Below are 20,491 nucleotides of genomic sequence, written 5' to 3' on the forward strand. Positions count from 1 at the left end.
CCCGTCTGTGCTTCATGCCGACATTGATTTTCACTTCGAATTGAATCGTGGCCACACATGTGGATTATGTCTGTTTTTGAAATTATTCCATTTATTACTATTATTGTTTTTATTTCTTACATACATATGTACATCTGTAGATACAAACCATATATGCATGAACATAAGAATGAATATAATTTGAGGTTTGCCGGAGTGCCAAGGGAGGTAATATTTTGATTGAAAATGAGTACCTGCCACTTTGGAAAGCAGCGAGTGGGAGTGGGAGAGTGGCGCAAGGCAAAATCTAATCAATAAACTATACAATCATACCTGTTGCCATTCATCGCGTGGGTATGGTGCTGGTCGAGAGCGAATTGAATGTTTTTTTGGCAGCAATGCTTGTGTGTGCGTATACTCTTTTCGCTGTTTTAACGATCTGAACATTTGCATGCATATTTGCAGATTCGGGGGCAAATACCAAACGGATGGCTGAGATTTGATTTGTGTATGCGGGCAATTTTAATTGTTTTCATCGTTTGCAAATATGTTCGTGTGACGTCAAAGACGACTGCTTGTGTTGAAACACTAGCGGCAGAAACTCAGGCAATCGATTCTACCTTTTTTTATTAATTTGTGAAAGAAACTAAATACATAAATTTGTATGTGCACAAATATTATATTCAATCATTTTTCCAGCAGTATTTTATTGGGCCCGTTTGAACATTACATACCATCTTGATCAGAAAGCTCCCGGAATATATTCAGAAAATTCAAAATACAAGTTTATTCCTCAAAAGTAATATTGCCTTCAAAGTACTCTCCATGAACTGCAACGCACTTATGTCTGCGTTTGATCCAGCTCTCGAAATATTTCTGGAACTCTATTTTCGGTTTAGCCATCAGAGCTGTTTTTGAGTTTGATATATCTCATTTTCGGCTGTTAAAACGCTGAAGTGGTTCCTCGTAGTGGTTTTTTGACTCGATCAAACAGAAAAAAATCGTAGGGAGCCATATCAGGTGAATTCGATGGCTGTTGGATGTTATTATGGTATTTGTTTCGTTCTTGCTCAAAAATTCACGGATGATGATGGTACTGTGAGACGGTGAGTTATCATGGTGCGAAATCTACGTGTTATCCTCCCACAAATCCTTTATTTTTTTGCTGTCTCATAACGCCCAAATAATAGTCCTTAACTGTCTGACTATTTGGAAAATTTTCGTGGTGTACAAACTAATTTTTGGTCTTGGTTCATTCAGAACTTTCCACTCACTCGTCTGATGTTTGGCTTGCGTGTCGTATTCATAAACCAACCTCTCGTCTCCAGTAATAATGCGTTTGATGAATGGTTGTCGGATTCAGTTTGGAAATCATGTCTTTGACGATAGCAACACGGTCTTTTCTCCATGAAAATTAGGTCCTTTGGCACCAACTTAGCATCAACACTGCACAAACCCAAACCATTAAGCTCCAAAATTTTTTATTTTCAAGGTGGTATGAACTTACACATATATGTTCTCCAAAAATTAAATTTGACAAGAATTTTCAAGGTCTGTTGTTCTTTGTAAGTTGCAAGGAACTAACTAACTACTGAAAAAAATCGAAGTAAATATAACTCCAAAATCTTTCGTTTCATAAACGGAACTAAAATTTGGGTTGGCATATGTTAATTTGATATAAATAGCAATCATCGAAAAGAATTAACGTAATCCGTGTGGGGCATCCTCTCCCGGCTTATGTGCCTGTAAGAGGGGGTAAGGCTAATATTGACAATTGAGAGAATGACAGTAAATCTGCCGAGGTTCTTCGAAATACAGTTGTTTTATAACTCGCAACGGAATCATCTATAACAAAAAATAAATAAATAAAATAAAAAATAAAAATATATGAAAATACATTTGTGAAAGGTGATGTTGCTCTGATTTTTTAAATTTTCGTAGCCAAAAAACTGATTTTTGCTCTTTTTTGTTATAGTGAGATTAATGATTATTTATCATTAAAAAAGTGTCCAAGGATACCGACCAATCAAAATATTTGGTCCAGTAGGTCTAAAAACAACAAGTTTCAGAAAAACTCTTAAAGTCGAAGCTGTCATAGCTTCGTAAATTTTTCTCCGATCGAACGAACAACGATTTGAAATTTCGACACAGTATACATTTAAGAAAAGCTCAAAACTTACGCAAATAAGACAGCTCACGAAAAACTGAAAAACACTTTTTATTTCAACCAAAAATAGAAAAAGCAGAGTTCTTGTTAATTAGATTCTTAGTCAATGAATAAATATTTTGTTTTTTGGTTAATTAAAGTTCAACATTAGTTCCAAAATACTGCTAAGTAACAGTAAAGCGTGATGGTGAATATCCAGTGGTGTATGGGATTGTTCGTACAGGTGAATAGGTTCCCTTGATGAAATAACACCTGTTATTGGAAAACTCTTTAGTATTTAACGTTTACAAGCAACGAAAAATTGTGTTCTTTTCGTTTATAGCATCGAAATTTAGTTTTGCACTTATCCCTAAAAAATGTATGCTTGAAATTGATAATAAGGAGCAGTACTATTTCGGCCTAGTTAGATAATTATTGCTATTTTTACATCATTAGATAATGTTATGTAAAAAAGAAAATGCTGACACCTTGGTATTATATTTTTACTTTATTTTTCATGAATTTTTTGTATAAATGAAAAGGTGGCTTTAGTTTGCGCCACTAGTGTATACACAATATATTCACACATATTTGCGAATACGTGAATATGCACGTGTGTTCGTTTATATAATATGGTAAAGAAAGTACAAAAAAAAAAACGAGATGCACGGTTTTTCAAGCATGAGTTTCTTTTTAAAATCCAAATCCAAAGACATAGGTATTTTAAACAGTAGTTCATTATTTGTATGCTGGAGGGTGTACTATTGAATAATAATTGAATGAATAGTAAATGATATTTTAAAATGTTTCACAATACCATCAAACTGCGAGAACAGCCAAAAGAAAATACTGCTAAAAAAGTAACTCGTACTTGAAAGACCTTGTATTTATTCTTTTTTTTTTTGTGAAATTAAAGCATGAAATAAAGAAAAGTGAATTGAAAAAAAAGGAAAAATATTTGCAACATTTAAATCGAGTTAGAAGAAAAGTCATGTTCCCACGACAGTTGGTTCTGTGTTACCGGAATGATCCGGATTTTATTTGGCTAAATATTCCAGCAGCATTCCCCAAACTTATGAGGAATAATAAACTATTACAACAACAATAATAATACCGGTGTTCATTACTGGCTCTAATTTTGCTTAAAACGAGACCGATCAAAACCTCTCAAGGTTGTATGCACCACACTATTATTAAAAAATATTATAGCTAGGCGTTTTGAAAAAATTCCAAATTTAATTACTATACATAGGTCTCACATTTAAGTTGCGCCTACATAAAGCTTAAGACAAAGGGCTTAAGAACAAGTGGAAATAGTAATCTCGATTTTACGATCATTTTGATAACTTGTGAAACAATTTTTTGGCATGACTTTTACATGCCCGGATAACCAAAAAGTAAATGTTGGGCGAATAGGTTACCCCTTTTACTCAAAACTAGTTTTGCGGCGCCAATATAAAAAAATTGTATTATGCCATGAGGCTGCTTTAGCATGAATCCTTCTTTTTCAGTATAGTCAAAGCCTTCGTGTGCATTAGAGGTTTGTGATTTAATTTAGACGGAAAAATGTTACACGTGCAATAGAGCAGTACAATGTACGGGCTTATTTCGCAAGTCTTTCAAGCAACATTCGTTTTACTTCCAACACCAACAACGAATTCTTGTATAGTCAGGAATTGCCAGCTCGACGGTCGAGATAGGCATCGCACTTCATCACTTCTCATCGTCTGAGATCCCGGCCTTAAATACATACACGGTAACAAGAGGATTGGCGAATTGCCCAAGCGTTGCTTAATGGATCTGAAGTAGCGGTACTTCGTTGAATAAAATAAGCATCTGTGAAGCATATTTATCTCAAATATCATTGCCACGATTATAGGACCTTGGTGTACTTATGGGTTCAGCTTTGAAGATAACAATGAATCATGACAGAAGACGATATCAGAGGCTCTAAAAAACAAACGTATTAAAATGGAACTTTGTGCGTTAAATGGGCCTTGTGCTAGTTATTCTGGTGACCAACCAAATTCATGTGCATGGCTTTTTTCTTCTGATTTTGGATAACTTAAGTTTCTTAGTCTCTATTGAATTCTCTCTTTATAAAGTGTAACACAAAATATACGTATGTATGTATGTACTGCAGCAAAAGATTTAATGTAATTATACCCGCCTTAAAATTTTCATAATCATTTTTTTTATATTCTATTCTTTGCTCGCACTTCCATGTGTTGATTTTGACGCATAAAGAAAGCTAAAAATATAATTTAATGTTATAATTAATTTAAGTGACCGGTGGAATCATATTTTGCTGAAATGTAAAAGTACTTGAAAAACTTTATACCTACATTATTACGCTCCATCATAAAAAACTAACATACATACGTGAAAAACCATTACAGAGATATTCTGTATTTATTATTGAAAAAAATATCGTAATTTCCCACGATGTAGGGAATTTAATTAACGATCTCTTTCATTGTCTGAGGAAATGCGCACAGTAGCTGGTAGCATGCGTCTGAGTTATATACACTATTACGAGCACATATGTATGTACATATGTTTGTATGTACCTAAATAAATTTCGAAAAAGATTCGAAAAAGAAGATTTGATAGTGTCAAGGCTCAAAGAAATATCTATACATGGGCTGGTGCGTTGCTATTAAAATTGCGAGTCTATGATTCCGAGAGAGAGAGGGGTGACGTTCTCTTGGCTCGCTTACCTTTCGCTTTACTACCCTGCAGTAAATCCGACTGTTTCCAGACGAAAACAAATCTAGCCCATTTTGAGTCAGTGCAAAATCTGTAATAAATGCTTTAAACTGTCTACTTTTATATAATCATGCACTTAGTTATGCCAGTTACCGCACTCGAAAAACGCTAAATTATATGCCGAAAGTGGTGAAGGCTAAATTCGGCCCGATCCAAACTTTATATACCCGTGTATATACATATATATAGTTCTATTGATCCAGACGAAAAAATTGATGAAGTGAAGAAAATGGTATTGGCCAATCGTCGAATCACCGTTAGAGAAGTTGCTGAGGATCTAGACATATCAATAGGCTCGTGCCATTCGATTTTTTTCAATGATTTGGGCATGAGACGGGTCGCCGCAAAATTCGTACCAAAACTGCTGAATTTCGACCAAAAGCAGCGTCGCATGAACATTGCTAATAAGATGTTGGACTCTGTCCGCGACGACCCGAATTTGATCCAGAGGGTCATAACTGGTGATGAATCGTGGGTTTATGGTTATGACGTGGAAACCAAAGCTCAACCATCTCAGTGGAAGCTGCCGCACGAACCAAGACCGAAAAAGCTCGCCAAGTTCGGTTGAATGTAAAAGTTTTGCGTTGTGCGTCACGAGTTCTTGCCGCAAGGTAAAATGGTCAATAAGGAATATTACCTGCAAGTTATGCGCAATTTGCGCGAAGCAATCCGCCAGAAACGCCCGGATTTGTGGAAGAACAATCGTTGCTTGTGCGCGACTTTTTGACAAAAAGCAACACACTAATGATGCCACAGCCACCGTATTCCTCAGATCTGACCCGCTGTGACTTTTTATTGTTCCCGAAACTGAAGAGGCTCATGAGAGGACGACGCTACGCTACGATTGACGAGATAAAGAAGGCATCGAAGGAGGAGTTGAACAAGATAAAATGATTTTTTGAAGTGCTTCGAAGATTGGAAAAAACGTTGGCACAAGTGCATAAGATCTCATTGGGGATTACTTTGTAGGGGACAAAATAGATGTTAATGAATAAATAAATAATTTTTGAAAAAAAAAAACACAATATTCGCTATACTTTTTGAACACACCTCGTATATACACTAGTGCTATGTTTGGGCAAATTTTATGAAGCTGTTATGGGGATACACACATTTACTACAAATTTGGTGTAGCATAAAATTCTTGAATATTTTACTTTCGTCGTACTTCCTTTCTTAAGATTAATCAAATTTGAATAATTCGCGGTTATTTAAAATTTTATGTTTGCTTCACCGGTGACATTGGTTTATGGGATAATTTTAATGATAATATGCATCTACTAATATGCATCTACATATATGAATCTATATACATATGAATCTATTTATATATATATATATATCTATAATATATATATAATTGCTTCTAAGATTTATTAAAACTATAATCCATATATATCTTTTATTATAAATAGAAATGGCACATTGTTCATATTCAACATGAAGGGGGCGAGATTAGAGAAAATAAGCTAAGCTTTTTATTTTGAGAAACAAATGCCACATCTGCATCTATTTACCCCATTTCAGATACACTCATTGTATAGTATGGAACCAGTAATTTTTTGCACCTGCTAAATGTTTTATATACATACATGTACTCGTACATACGAGTACAAATGTCTGACTGAGTGTGCGTGGAACTAGTTTTGCCATTCACTCGTAGTGTAGATTGGAACATTTAATATGCTTGAAAATGAAAAGAAGGTTAGGTTTTTGATACTGTGCGTTTTGACGACAGTTCGTTGAAAGCAAACACGCATAATGATTTCACGTCGATATGTTGTAATGAAGTCGTTGCCTGAGAAGCTTTTCATTTTTGTTTTCATTAAGCTTTATTTGTAAGTTTTGGCACAATTCGCGTTCTCCTCATCATTATCACAGTTGTTTTATTTTAGCGATTCTATACAAAGTGGGACTGTTAAAGAGCGTTAAATGTTATGTTTTAACTCTTTCGTTTGTGGGAAGTTACCTGGAAACGTTTTCTGGTGCTCATAACTTTTTTGTTTGTTGAAGGGATTTTCTTTAATTAGTCCGCTTAGTACGGGGATCTTTGTATAGTCGACTGCGCGGTGTACACTAATAGTTAATCATCATTTTTATAAATGATTTATGTGAAATAAATTCTTAATTTATTAATTAAATCCTCATGATTACAATAATATACAATTTTTAGAGAAAGTTTCCTGGATATTGGAACCTTATCACTTTGTCACAGTGATCGTTTTAATTGATCGGAGAAATAAGAGAAAGGTTCTACATCTTACATCTATGTGCGCCCGGAGTTCTCCTACAAGTAGAAATACAAATATATAGAAAATATTTTTCGCATTCCTTTGCGAAACTGCTGGAAATATAAATGAAGTTTTAATATGCGACACACGTTGCATTTTTCATATTAAATGTTTATACGCTTGCATGTATAAATCAACAATTAACATTTCGCCAACAATACTGCCTATGTATGCATTCATATTGTTATTCAAGCATTTTGAGTATGACGATTCTCGCCATCATTGCACCTACATACATATTGCACTTACTTGTGGTGCATCGAATCGAGTCGAGCCTGTCACAAAGCGGGTCATATGTAATTATACACCCAGCAAAAATTTGCACATGATCTGTACAGATATTCAAACAAGTGTGTATGTGTGTGTGTGTGTCTGAATTGCGGCATTTCGCGCACATTTAAATTCAGTTCACGCCAATTGGCGGTTGGCTGGCAGGCAGTCATACATACGCTGTTGTCTTAAAGTCTATTTGGCAATGTCACCGTCATCGCGGGCTGCTTGCTTTGCATTTATGGCGAAGATTTCGACAAATTAATAATTTCCATATTATTCTTAAATTGTCAAGTAGTCTTAGTCCCTGCTGCTTTAGAAATACATTCATCTTTTCAAAAGTTTTGGATTCGTTTGAAAAAAATTTCGGAACACTTTGTCCAGTCGCGTTTTTAAATCGTGTGGGATCCTTGAGAACACACTCAAGAAAGCTTCAATCGTGCCGTATGTGATTCTTGACGATCATCCCTGAATTCAATTCAAAAATTCATTATACCCATTTTTTCCGATGCAAAAGATGATGATTGCGTTCTTGTCTTGTTAATCCATGCCGGAAATTATGAAAAATAATAGCACGAAAATGTTCACGGATTAATAAATTTTTCCCCGAGATGAAGTTTTAAAGCTACTTTAAGCAACACTAATATGGCTCACACAATAAAATGTTCTGAGAGCGTTTATGGTAAAATACAACTAACTAACTGAAGCACTAAATCCTGTAAGGAGGATTACTAATAATGCCAAATAATTCAATAGCAAGCAACTATTCATATAATATTATTTAATATAAAAAATTGAAATTGAAAATATCCATATAACTCAAAAATGAAATGGTCAAAACTAAATCACCCTCCGTTAATAGTAAGTTCTTTACATTTTTTGTTTAGTATTTTGTACTAAACTCATTATTTTTCATGACCTCAGTACATCTCTTTGTTATAGAAGAAATTAACTTATTAATAACTTCCTGGGGGTACATAATGGCCAATACTACTGAAAGTTAAAATTTCAAATGTAAACGTCAGATGGCGACAACAGGAGAAACGCACAGAAGCCCAGAAGTATAAATAGGAACCCTCGTATGTAATCAGTTGTTGCGGATGAATTTAGATTTGGTTTCTAAAAGGTGGCGTAATTCACTATCGCCAATGAATTGTACTAAAAATTTTAAAATGTATTTCTGAGAGCTATACTGAGCACTATGTATTGAAGAAGATGCGATTCATTGTTATCATAGCTTATTAAGAGGGCACGATACCCTCGCGGTTGTTGCCAAATACCTATTTAGCTCCTCCTATAGGTGTTTCATGGGTTTAAAGTCCGGGACTGTGGGGGTCAGTTGAAAAGTTGCACAAGGGAAATTTGCCTACAACTCCAGCTTGGAAACAGTTTATATATCTAAGATTTCGCGGTCACTCGTCTCCCAATTCTGTATAATTTTTCCATTCCATTCCAACTTGTACAACCCAACAGCGTATGCGATCAGCCGCCAAATTTCAAATTTGGTTGCACCTGTCTTGCACTCGTCGCCTCAGCTTTTCTGCGGCAACCGCAACGCTTTCAGGGGCTCTGCGTCAATAGTAACTGAGTAAAATTCTCACGTAGCATTTCGTACTGTTAGGCGGAGATTAGTGGAACAAAATTTGTATGGAAGATCTTTGCAAAAGGTGCCGATGCTGAGTTCTGGATATATCAATAAACCCACGTTGTAAGTAAAATTACATTAGAATAGGACAGTCGCTTATAATGACGAAAAGTAGCAAAAAGTAGCTCTACGTCCAAAAATTTAACGTTTAACTCCTGGTATACCAGCAATTTAATTTAAAAATATCACCATTTTTGGCCTTTACATGAAAAAATCAGCTAAATGGCTATGTTTTTTCTTTATTTTTATTTATTTATAATAAGATTTATTATTTATTTATAATAATATCTATTTTTTCTCTTAAGGGGGAGGTAGGGTTTAGCGCTAAAAAAAAAACACTTTTTTTGTGAATTTTTTACAGAAATATGGCTTAAGATACTTTAATAAAATCAGTTACATGTTATTGTACATCTTTTCAATAAGTTTTTAAAAAATATTAATAATAAAATATTGACAAATAAGCCCATGACAGAGTTTTTTTGGAGATATGTTTTTCGAGAGGTGCTCTGCGGTGCCAATCGGCATTCGTCGTAGAATCATCTGAAACTAAAAAAGTCGAATTTTTCAGTTAAAGTATGACGTAATGCTCCCCCCACTTAAAAAATTTTTTTTTTTTCATTTTTGTAGTTTTGGTGGCAAAAAAACGTAAAACGAGCATTTTTGGCGAAAAATTTCGCCATATTTGTAAGTGAAAAACAACCTTAAAAAACAAAAAATAAAAAAAAAACAGTGTAGGGGGGAGGTATTTTTGATTTAGAAAACGTGTGCCAAATTTGAAAAGAATCGGTTGAATAGTTTCGGAGTTGTGATTGGCACCGACTTTTAAGAAGTCGTTTCGGGAAAAACGCGTTTGAAAAAATGACTCTGAGAAATTATCGATGCTCCGCATTCGAGGTAGAGTGCCTACAAAGGCTATAACTTTGAGAGTTCTGCTCCGATCCACTTAAAATTTTGACACAACATTCTTGAAATGATTTACTATAAGATGAGTGAAGAAAAAAAATTTTGATTTTGTGACCCTATTTCTTATTTTGATCCCTAGAATATGATTTTCACAGAGCAAAGGGCGATTTTTTTGCCTCTCCACAAATCGACCCGGCCTAATATATATATATAACTCTCAAACTATAAAATGATGTATAATATAGCTTTGAACGAAATCAACACCACTTTTTTTTTAAATAATTATGAGTGAGTCTATTACTTTTTCCACAACTGTGTGCACTTATACATATTAATGCCCACATATTAATGTACATGATTTTGCTACTCGTCATATTTCTACACCTTTTTTCGCTATATTTTCTCGATTGTAATTTGTCATACGCCTGTCATTACAAATATTGCTATTTAATAAATTTCTCCTCTTTCGCACTGACCCGCTATGAATAAAAATTTCACACAAAAAAAGTATCTCGTTACAATCGATAAGTGTAAACAATTTTATGTTTACATTTAACATTTTAATATTTTTGCTTGGACAAGCGTAAATCCGTAACACTAATTGGAGTTGGCGCTTACTTCCTACAATTTTCTCACTATCACCAATTTACAGTAGCGTAGCTTTATAACCGGGCACCCATAACCAGCAATTGATTTGTTCTACTCCAAAAAATGCTATAGCCACATTGCAACATAAATTATTATAATATTTTTTTTTTCAAATTTTGTAACATAAATATTGATAATTGTTACAAAAAAAAAAATGAAATTAATTGAAAATAAGTTTTGAAATTAGTTTTAACGGAAGCGAATTTGTTTGAGAAAGAGTTAAGTCAATTAAGAGAACGGAGATTTTACTTATTTTAAATTTTAATATTTAATTAGTTTTAATGCTTGATATCCCATGTTTGCTCTACTAAGCAACACATAGACAAGCCTTATAAAATTCAAAAAAATAAAACTAAGTTACTTGAATCTTCACGGTAACTGAGTTTTTCCCACTTTGAATTTAGCCCCATCTAATCGGTCGTCGATCAGTAGGCAACGAGTAACATTTCGTGTATGGTCCCTGACAAGTAATATCTGTTGTTGTCTGCAAAAAAATGCAACGAAGTAACGGCTGCGTTGATTTTTCCTCCAAAGAAGAAGAATCCAAGCATTCGTTATGTACAGGAAAATACCTAACACAGTCAACAAAAAAAAATTATCAAAAATCAACGCGAATTTTGAGCCACTTCAAATTCAATGGGCTATAAAACTGCATACTCGAAATTTTCTCAAAGATTGTGATGAAAAAGCTTGAAATCTTGATGAAAATTTGTTGAATTAAAACAAAAATGTTTGAGCTTTAAATTATATGGCATTTTATAAAAGAATAAGAAAAATTAAATAAAAAATGAATATTGAGAACTTTTCAATATGTCGCGCTGATGTATTGTGAACACATGGATGTTTGTAAGTACTCGAATTAGTCGAATATAATCCATGATTACTGGAAATAATGCTTAAGGGGGTCTTCTACCGTCACGGTTTGAAAAAATCGATTTTTTTTTTTTAGATTTTTTAAAAGCTACTAATGTTAAGAGTATGCTATAAAGAGGGTTTTATGAAAAACATGTTCCTTCATGAGCATTTCGGGGAGAATACATGCATGCGCGTGGCATTTTCGAGCGTTTCTTTATCTTTAAACGCCTTTTCCCGAAAGTTGACTTTTTTCAACTTTCTGGTCACACATCTACTATAAATATTTGTCGAATTCATTCCATCTTTTTTCCAGTTATTCAGTGAACATCTCGCTATGTTTTCCCAGACCACTTTTTTCAATTTTTGATTAGTTTAATTTTGCGGGCTTCTAAAGTGTAAAAAAAAGAGGAAATTTTCAAACTTTTTTTTTAAAATCACGCATTTTTTACAAATTTCAAAATATTTAAAATCGCCACTGGGAAAACATAGCCAACGCTACACTTTATGATAAAAAAAAAAATTTTTTTATTTCAGATAAGTAAAATGGTCGATCGCGTGCCACAAAGTCGCCTAGGACATTTTTACAAGGGCAACCTCGAGGACGGTTCAAGGACACAGGGCCAAAGAATTCGATTTGAAAAATATATTTTTAAATAGTGCAAACTTGTGCAAATTAAATAAAAAAAATCTGATTTCATTATCTCAAGTGGTTGCTTTGTAATTAATTCCCAAAAATAGGCCCGAGATTAAGGCGCGACGGTAGAAGACCCCCTTAAAATCAAGACGCAGACTGAATTTTCTTTATACCTATGTCTTGAACTTTAAGGTTATTAAATTAATTTAAAAAATAAGCAATAAACCAGTGTTATATTATCTAGTTTCTACTCGTATAGGTTAATAAAAACATATGCACATTGAGCGAATAACTGTATGGCCTGTTCGAGTCCACACCACGTACGCTCATAACAGCGTTTAGTATCATGTCAGGGGAATATTTGAACATGTTGGTATGTGTGTATAAATGTGCCTATACGTAGAATGAAAAGCATAGGTATGTTTATACATATATGTAATATGTACATATTTACTTGCATGTTTCACCATTCGCCTACTTGTATCAACATTTTATATAAAATCTATAAATGTAAGCCGAATGTTGAGTGACACAATTTTTGCTGTAAAGTGCATTTCCGTTGCCCAGCCCTGAATTACAAGTGTACGAGTATAGCGCAGGTAGATGCATTGGTATTGATGTTTGGTGTACCGGCAAACCTCAAAGTTCAGTACTATGCATATGCACTTGCATACATTTCTACCTGTGTACATGATTGGTATAAAAAATATACCTTTTTTTAATAACATTTTGTGTATGTTTTGTAGCTTTTGTGTCCCTGACAAGTATACTTGTTGATGGCTGCAAAATAATCTTAATAAAAAAGTGTGGAAAGTATGTACTCGTATGTCTAACAAAAGGAAAATTACGTCGATGGCAACATGTTCAGAGCCCTTGAAAACGTGCACGACTTGTGTTTCGTCTCGTGCAGTGTTAACTTTCCCTTGGCAAACATTGGGCACAAAGTTGTAACAATATGTAAGTGTAAGAGGCGGGTTGCGCTCATACTGCCAATGATTGTGCTTTTGCTATTTCGATCCTGGTGAAAGTTAAAAATAATTTTAACCATTTTTATTCACCGCTCAAAGAGTTTGAGCTTTGAAGAGTTGCGAAAAATCGCTATGCAATCATTCAATATTTACATACACACATTTGATACATATACGAAGCACTTAGTGTTTATGCACCATATATTAGGCCGGGTCGATTTGTGGGGAGGCAAAAAAATCGCCCATTGCTCTGTGAAAATCATATTCTAGGGATCAAAATAAGAAACTTTGCCGAAGGAACCATACCCCTAAAACGAATTATGATGTCCCCCAATTTGGGTCGAACTTTTTAGTTTCTTTTCTCATGTAAAGGCCAAAAATGGTGATATTTTGAAATGATTGTATGGGGAACCCCCAGGGGAGTTCCAGGGGTGTGCTACTGGCATGGGTGGATCGGCCGTCCAAAGTTAGTGGGGGTCGGTCATACATTTGGACTCGATTGGAGCACTCTAAATGGGTCAAAGTAGGATTTTTCGTTCGACCCAAATTGGGGGACATCAGAATTCGTTTTAGAGGTATGGTTCCTTCGGCAAAGTTTCTTATTTTGATCCCTAGAATACGATTTTCACAGAGCAATGAGCGATTTTTAAATCGACCCGCCCTAATGTATATGTAATATATATTAGCGGAATCAGCACCGCAATTATTTCCTGGGTATCCTTAAAAAAAACGGGATATCTCTCAAAAATAAAATAAAATTACTCACATTTGATACAAATGATAAACTTAAATACAACGCAAGTGAAATTTTGAAAAATGGGCGGTACTCCACCCACTTTGCTGATCGGCCAAAAACCATGTCCACTTTTTATATGCTAAGACTAAATTCCGGCTGATGTTACAATGTTAACTCCCAATGCCCAAATATGAATTAAAATTCAGTAAAATGTGCGCGGGTATGAAAAGTTCGGCTTGCACCGAATTTAGCATTTCCTTGTTCGTATACTTTTTAAGCCTGGAGTGCAAAAATTATGTTAAATGGGTTTTTAAAAAGTTAACGAAAAAACTAAGAGGACCATTTTCTCAAGCTTAACTACTATTGCAAACTCTGTCAATCTAATTTACTTGATACTGCTTTCCAAGCAAATTTATTGGCGCATGAGTAGCAAATCGAAAGTTTCTACTTATGTTGCTATGAGTAAATGCAAAACGCTTGTGTGCAAAATTCTACATACTTATATCGGGTGTTTTCTTAGCTGCATGAGAAGTGTGCTGACATTTCTGTTGATTAAGGTTTGGCAAGCCATCATGAATCGTTTAATGGAAATATACTTTGTTAAAAAAAAAATAAAAATAAATCTGTTCGCGAAGTTCATAGAGCACTAGCGGTATCATCGGACCTTATTTATGTATTTCGAAATGAGGTAGGAGCTGACGTTACGGTGAATGGTGAGCGCTATCGAGCCATGCTGACAGAATTTTTCCAAAAATTAATGAACTTAACGTCGATGACCTACAGCTCGCTTAACAATCGATTTTTTGCAATATACCAATCACCATTGCGGCCATAGGCCAGATTTATTGGGAAAAGTAGTCAAAATTTGGACTGATCGAATGGACCATGTAAACGTAGCCATGAAAAAATATACCAGATCTACCAATAAAAAAAATTCATTCCAACAATATTTCTTTTTGTACTGCCATTTTAAGTTCCCAAATTCTTGAAAAAACACCCGATATATACAGTTGCGGGCATAAAACTTCGAATAGGTAGAAAGCTTACATGTAAAGGGATATTCCCTATCATGCATACAATTCAGCAGACAGGTAACTGTTTTTGTTTCAGAAAAGGCGAGTATCTGTTCGCACGTTAATCGGCACGTCGCATACGGATTTCCTCCAACTGTTTAGTTGTTATTAGTACTGCGCCTGTTATTAGTAGCCAATTGCGCAATTAAATTAGCTATTCCTTCTCCTTGTATTTTCTTTATATTGTTAATAATAATTAAAGAAACCAAAAACACCGAAATATTCCACCAAAATAATTTCTATGAAGAAAAACCTCTCAAAGCGGTATTGACAGCTGAGTGTCAATTTTGCAGTTAATCTGGCATATGTGAACGGGTAGATTAATTTGGTGGATTTATAGGTGATTAATCCATATGTGAACGTACTTTAAGACCGTGTTCGTATAGCATTTGTTCCTTCAACTCGTTTTCATCAATGTTGTTGTTGTCTGTATATTAAAAAGTATCAGTTGTGAAGTGTATGAACACGACGGGAACATCAAAAAAGAATTCTGAAAGTTTATGTAACAAAATCTCCCTGATGAGCGCGTTCTAATGAATCTTTCTTGGAAGAGAGTTGGCAGACTTGAAAATAGTGAGTTATATCAGTTTCGGTAGAGGTGAATTTTCCTCGATAATTTTGCTGTTGCTTTCACATGCAAATTTTTCGTCAAGTGAAATAACGAACAGAAAAGTGGCGAATCGAAGGCGCCTAAAACAGGATATAATCCAAAAATATTTAAAGAAATATTTCAATTACCTATTGATTAGAAAAAATTGTGCAGCAAACTTATTTATGTTCCGATTTTTATGCCCGCAACTGTCTCATGCCTATGGTTTTGAGTATTTGTATTGGTGTTCAAACAAAGTTTTATGAAACAGTTCCATTGAAATTGAAAAGTGGTACTAATGTGAAGAACAAAGCGCATGGCTCATCTCATCTGCTTCGGATAAACTAAGTGCGCCCCTTCGAGTCGAACATATGTGCTCTCACCAATCGTTAACATTCTCCAATAGGTTCCGAACACACTGCCATTTGTAGCCATACCATAAGTATGTACTTGTACTTTTGCCGCCACTTACTCAGTTGTACTCGTATATGCTTGTAGTCATACGTAGGTGTGTTTGTCCATTAGTCTCCTGACTGTTGTGCATTACATGCACATTATATGTTTGTATAAAGCCTCAAACGACTGGTTAAAAAATACAGAAGAGTGGGATTTCGGAATAAAAACAATCTTTTTGCATATTGAGAAATGCTAATGACCTCTAAAATGATTTTTCGTTGGCATCAGTTTGCCGACTGGTGTGAATTTTCGACATTGGATGTTCATATGCACACAATATATCTGCAACATACAAAGCCCGACTACAAAGAAACGAAAGCATGAATCTGGGCAAAAATGGCATTGAATCAAAAATATATAAAAAGGAATACACATATGCACATATGAAAATGCACCGAGAAAACATGCCATGAGCAAAGGAAAATGATTTGTGTGAGGTGTGAACAAAGTTGGCACGAATTATTTGTAGAAACAAAAGAAAATTTCCTTTTTTTTCGAAAGAAATACTTGGTGAGTTGATTGACAAAAGTTAGTAAAAACAGCGTAGTATTTTATTTATGACAAAAAAACGGCCTTTAAATAAAATATATTTCACCAAATATAAACAACTTTTTTCACTTATTTAGACGAAGTGTAGTGTTTATCTGCTAAAATAAGATAAAAACTTAGTACATATATTGTAAGGGCATATAATATTAATATTCGAAGAATATATATATTACATTCTGGTCATCTTATAAATAATATAGAGTAGCTGTTGGTATTCGTATATTCGTATGGAAATTTAGTTCCCGAATCGCACACCCCCTGAAATTATTATAAAGGCCTCTAATATTGACAAGTTTTTACTAATAACTATTTATTTATTTATTCATTAATATCTATTTTCCCCCCTTCAAAGTAATCTCCATGAGATATTATACACTTGTGGCAACGTTTTTTCCAATTTTCGAAGTAATTCAAAAAATCATTTTTTATCTTGTTCGGCTCCTCCTTCGCTGCCGTCTTTATCTCGTCAATCGTAGCGTAGCGTCGTCCTTTCATGGGCCTCTTCAGTTTCGGGAACAAGAAAAAGTCTGAGGAATACGGTGGTTGTGGCATCATTAGTGTGTTGTTTTTGGCCAAAAAGTCGCGCACAAGGAACGATTGTTCTTCCACAAATCCGGACGTTTCTGGCGGATTGCTTGCAGGTAATATTCCTTATTGACCATTTTACCCTGTGGCAAGAACTCATCATGCACAACGCCCCTGCAATCGAAGAAAACGGTAAGCAAAACTTTTACATTCGACCGAACTGGGCGTGCTTTTTCGGTCTTGGTTCGTGCGGCAGCTTCCATTGAGATGATTGAGCTTTGGTTTCCACGTCATAATCATAAACCCATGATTCGTCACCAGTTATGACCCTCTGGGGCAAATTCGGGTCGTCGCGGACAGAGTCCAACATCTCATTAGCAATGTTCATGCGATGCTGCTTTTGGTCGAAATTGAGCAGTTTTGGTACGAATTTTGCGGCGACCCGTCTCATGCCCAAATCTTTGAAAAAAAAAAATCGAATGACACGAGCCACTCGATATGTCTAGGTCCTCAGCAACTTCTCTAACGGTGATTCGACGATTGGCCAATACCATTTTCTTCACTTAATCAAGTTTTTCGTCTGTTGTGCTCGGGCATCCGGCTTGCTTTTCGTCGTTCACATCTTCTCGGTCTTCTGAGAAAATTTTGTACCACCGATAAACGTTGCTTTGGTCCAAAGTAGCTTCTCCGTATGAAACAGTCGACATTCGGAATGCATCCGTGCACTTAATTCCGTTTTTCACACAAAATTTGATACAGGTTCTTTGATCCACCTTTTTAAATAGGTAAAAATCGAAGACGAGCCGAAACACGTGCAAGCAAAGCAGCTGTCAACAATTAACTGAACATTCAAAATGGCCGAACTCGTCGGCATGAGTGAGAGACATGAGTACCAACATATCACCACAAAAAAAATCGAAATCCGAATATACGTAACCTGCAAAAATTCAAAATTCGCAATACTTTTTGAACACACCTTGCATTTTTCGCGAGTAAGTGCAGATTATAATTTTACATTTAGTATAATTTCTGGATTAGACTTATCATTTATAAAAAATAAAATTACGATTTCGTGCCTTTTTTGAAATATTGAAGTTTTTCGTCACAACCGGCATATATACAGGGCCCGCCATCTATCGTTACGGATTTGAACTAGGTATTATTTGAAGAATGGTAACACTTAGCTGTCATCTGATTTGACAGAAAATTTGTTTTATTCTTCCGCTGAACGAAAATGGTTGTGTATACGCTCAAAGAACGCTGGGAAATATTGCGACATTACTTTGAAAATCATGGTAATGTTGCAGAATGTGTACGAAAATTACGTACGGCAATGGGAAAAAGAAAAGCACCGAATGAAGCGTATGTGCGTTACTTTGCGAAAAAAGTAAGAGACTCTGGGTTGCTTTTGCCGTTGGATTATTATCTTTGGGGTGCCGTCAAAGACCACTGTTATGCCAACAAACCAGCAACAATTGATGCACTGAAGACCAACATACGCGATGTCATAGCTGAAATACAGCCGCATACAATCGAAAATGTGTTGAAAAATTGGACCGATGTATGGGATGGTGCATGGCTAGCCGATGCAGCCATATGAATGAAGTTGTGTTTCATCATTAACCGGAAGGATTTTACTTCAAAATAAAAAAAAACAGTTTGGAAAAATATTGAGTAGTTTCTTTTTTATAGCATTTTTAATTCCGTAAAGTTATATGGCGGACCCTTTATATATATATATAGTTGGCGCGTACACACTGTTTTGGGTGTTTGGCCGAGCTCCTCCTTCTATTTGTGGTGTGCGTCTTGATGTTGTTCCACCAATGGAGGGACCTACAGTTTTAAGCCGACTCCGAACAGCAGATATTTTTATGAGGAGATTTTTTTTTATGGCAGAAATACACTCGGGAGGTTTGCCGTTGCCTGCCGAGGGACGACCGCTGTTAGGAAAATGTTTTTCTTAATTTTCAAAACCGGCATACTCACTAAAATTCGAAAACATGTATGTGATGAAAAAACATAAATTGTTGTTGTTAATTTTGAGGTTTTGGTGGTTTGCTTCGTATACCCTACATTCACTTATAAGATGTAGTTGTTTTTCTGTTATCATTTATCCCTTAAACTCTACAATTGGCCTCATTACTAGTACAATAGTAGTATTATATATAATAGTATTATATATAACTAAATTTGATGTTAAGGCTTAATTATATTGAATATTAATATCAGTTTCATACCTGTTTTAAAAAGGTTCATTTTGTTTTACCATAAGTCATATTCGACTTGAACTTTGCTAAAAATATTTCTTCATGGGCCAGAAATTATATCACTGCTTTGCTTCCAATTGGTCAGTTATCAAAGGAAGTGCAGGAAGCTCGAAATAAATATTAAAAAAAAAATGCTCAAAGTATTTTTCGCTCAAAATCAATCGAGTAAAATGTAATGAAGATATATTAAAACGATTTCTCATTACTTCTGACCCATTAATTTCTAGTAGAAAAATTTTTTTAGCTGCTTAAGACTTACATTTCTTTACTAGAATTTCATGAGCTAAGTTACTCCATATCCTACAAATTTATAAAAAGTCAGATTAAGAAGTTTACAATTTAGTTGAATTGTGATTTTTTTTAATGTATAAACTTCTTTTTTTGTGTAAAATTTGAAAGTTTAAATTATACGGTTTTGGTCAAGGCGTTAATATTATAAAGAAAATTAATCTTTAAAACATTGTAAATATTTGCCAAAAAAAACATCGCCATGCATCAACTTATATTCGCCGGTGTATCTGTATATATATGTATACATGTACAGTGAGGTGCAAAAATGGAACATAAATAACATAAGTTACGTTTAGTACCATATCTACGCAAACAAGCTTGTTTATTTGAATGCAATTGTACATGTATTATATAATTAGTGTGTAAGCTTTCAAATGAGCCCATAACGGTTAAAATCGAACAACAACAACTACTCAGTGAAAGAGCTGAAAATAAAAACACAAATGTTCCAATTATGCACCGCTTACTTCGTTGTTGTTCAATGCTTAATTTTAACGGTTCTTTTTAAATTTGGCTGTGGTTTCTTTTGTTCTTTTTCTGGAATTGGTATCATAAAGTGTCAAAGTGTCATGTCATTAATAAATAAAACTATGAAACCAAGTGTTGAAGAAAATATTGTAAAATCTGTGCGGGATGGGTTGTCTATTCGAGAATGTGCCCAAAAATTCAAAGTTAGTCACACCACAGTGCAAAGGTTTAAAAAAAACATGATTTATTGCAAGTTAAGCAAAATCCTGGACGTCCGCAAAAAATTACCGAGCGGGAAAGCCGGCATTTGGCTAAATTAGTTACAAGCGGTAGTGTAAAGACACCGTCAGAAGGCATTCAGACAATGAATTTGAAAGTTAGCCAATGGACAGCGAGACGAAATTTGAAAAAATTAGGATTGAAAGCTGC

General features: G+C 34.8%; 1 protein-coding gene across 9 annotated transcripts in view; it reads left to right on the forward strand.

Moving 5' to 3' along the window:
- The window catches only part of LOC129245338 (protein lap4), a 219,992-nt gene that overhangs the window by 33,307 nt on the left and 166,194 nt on the right, over positions 1-20,491 (forward strand). The gene's annotated exons all lie outside the window — the stretch shown is intronic.

The sequence above is a fragment of the Anastrepha obliqua genome, chromosome 1, assembly GCF_027943255.1.
Source record: "Anastrepha obliqua isolate idAnaObli1 chromosome 1, idAnaObli1_1.0, whole genome shotgun sequence".
NCBI classification, from domain to species: domain Eukaryota; kingdom Metazoa; phylum Arthropoda; class Insecta; order Diptera; family Tephritidae; genus Anastrepha; species Anastrepha obliqua.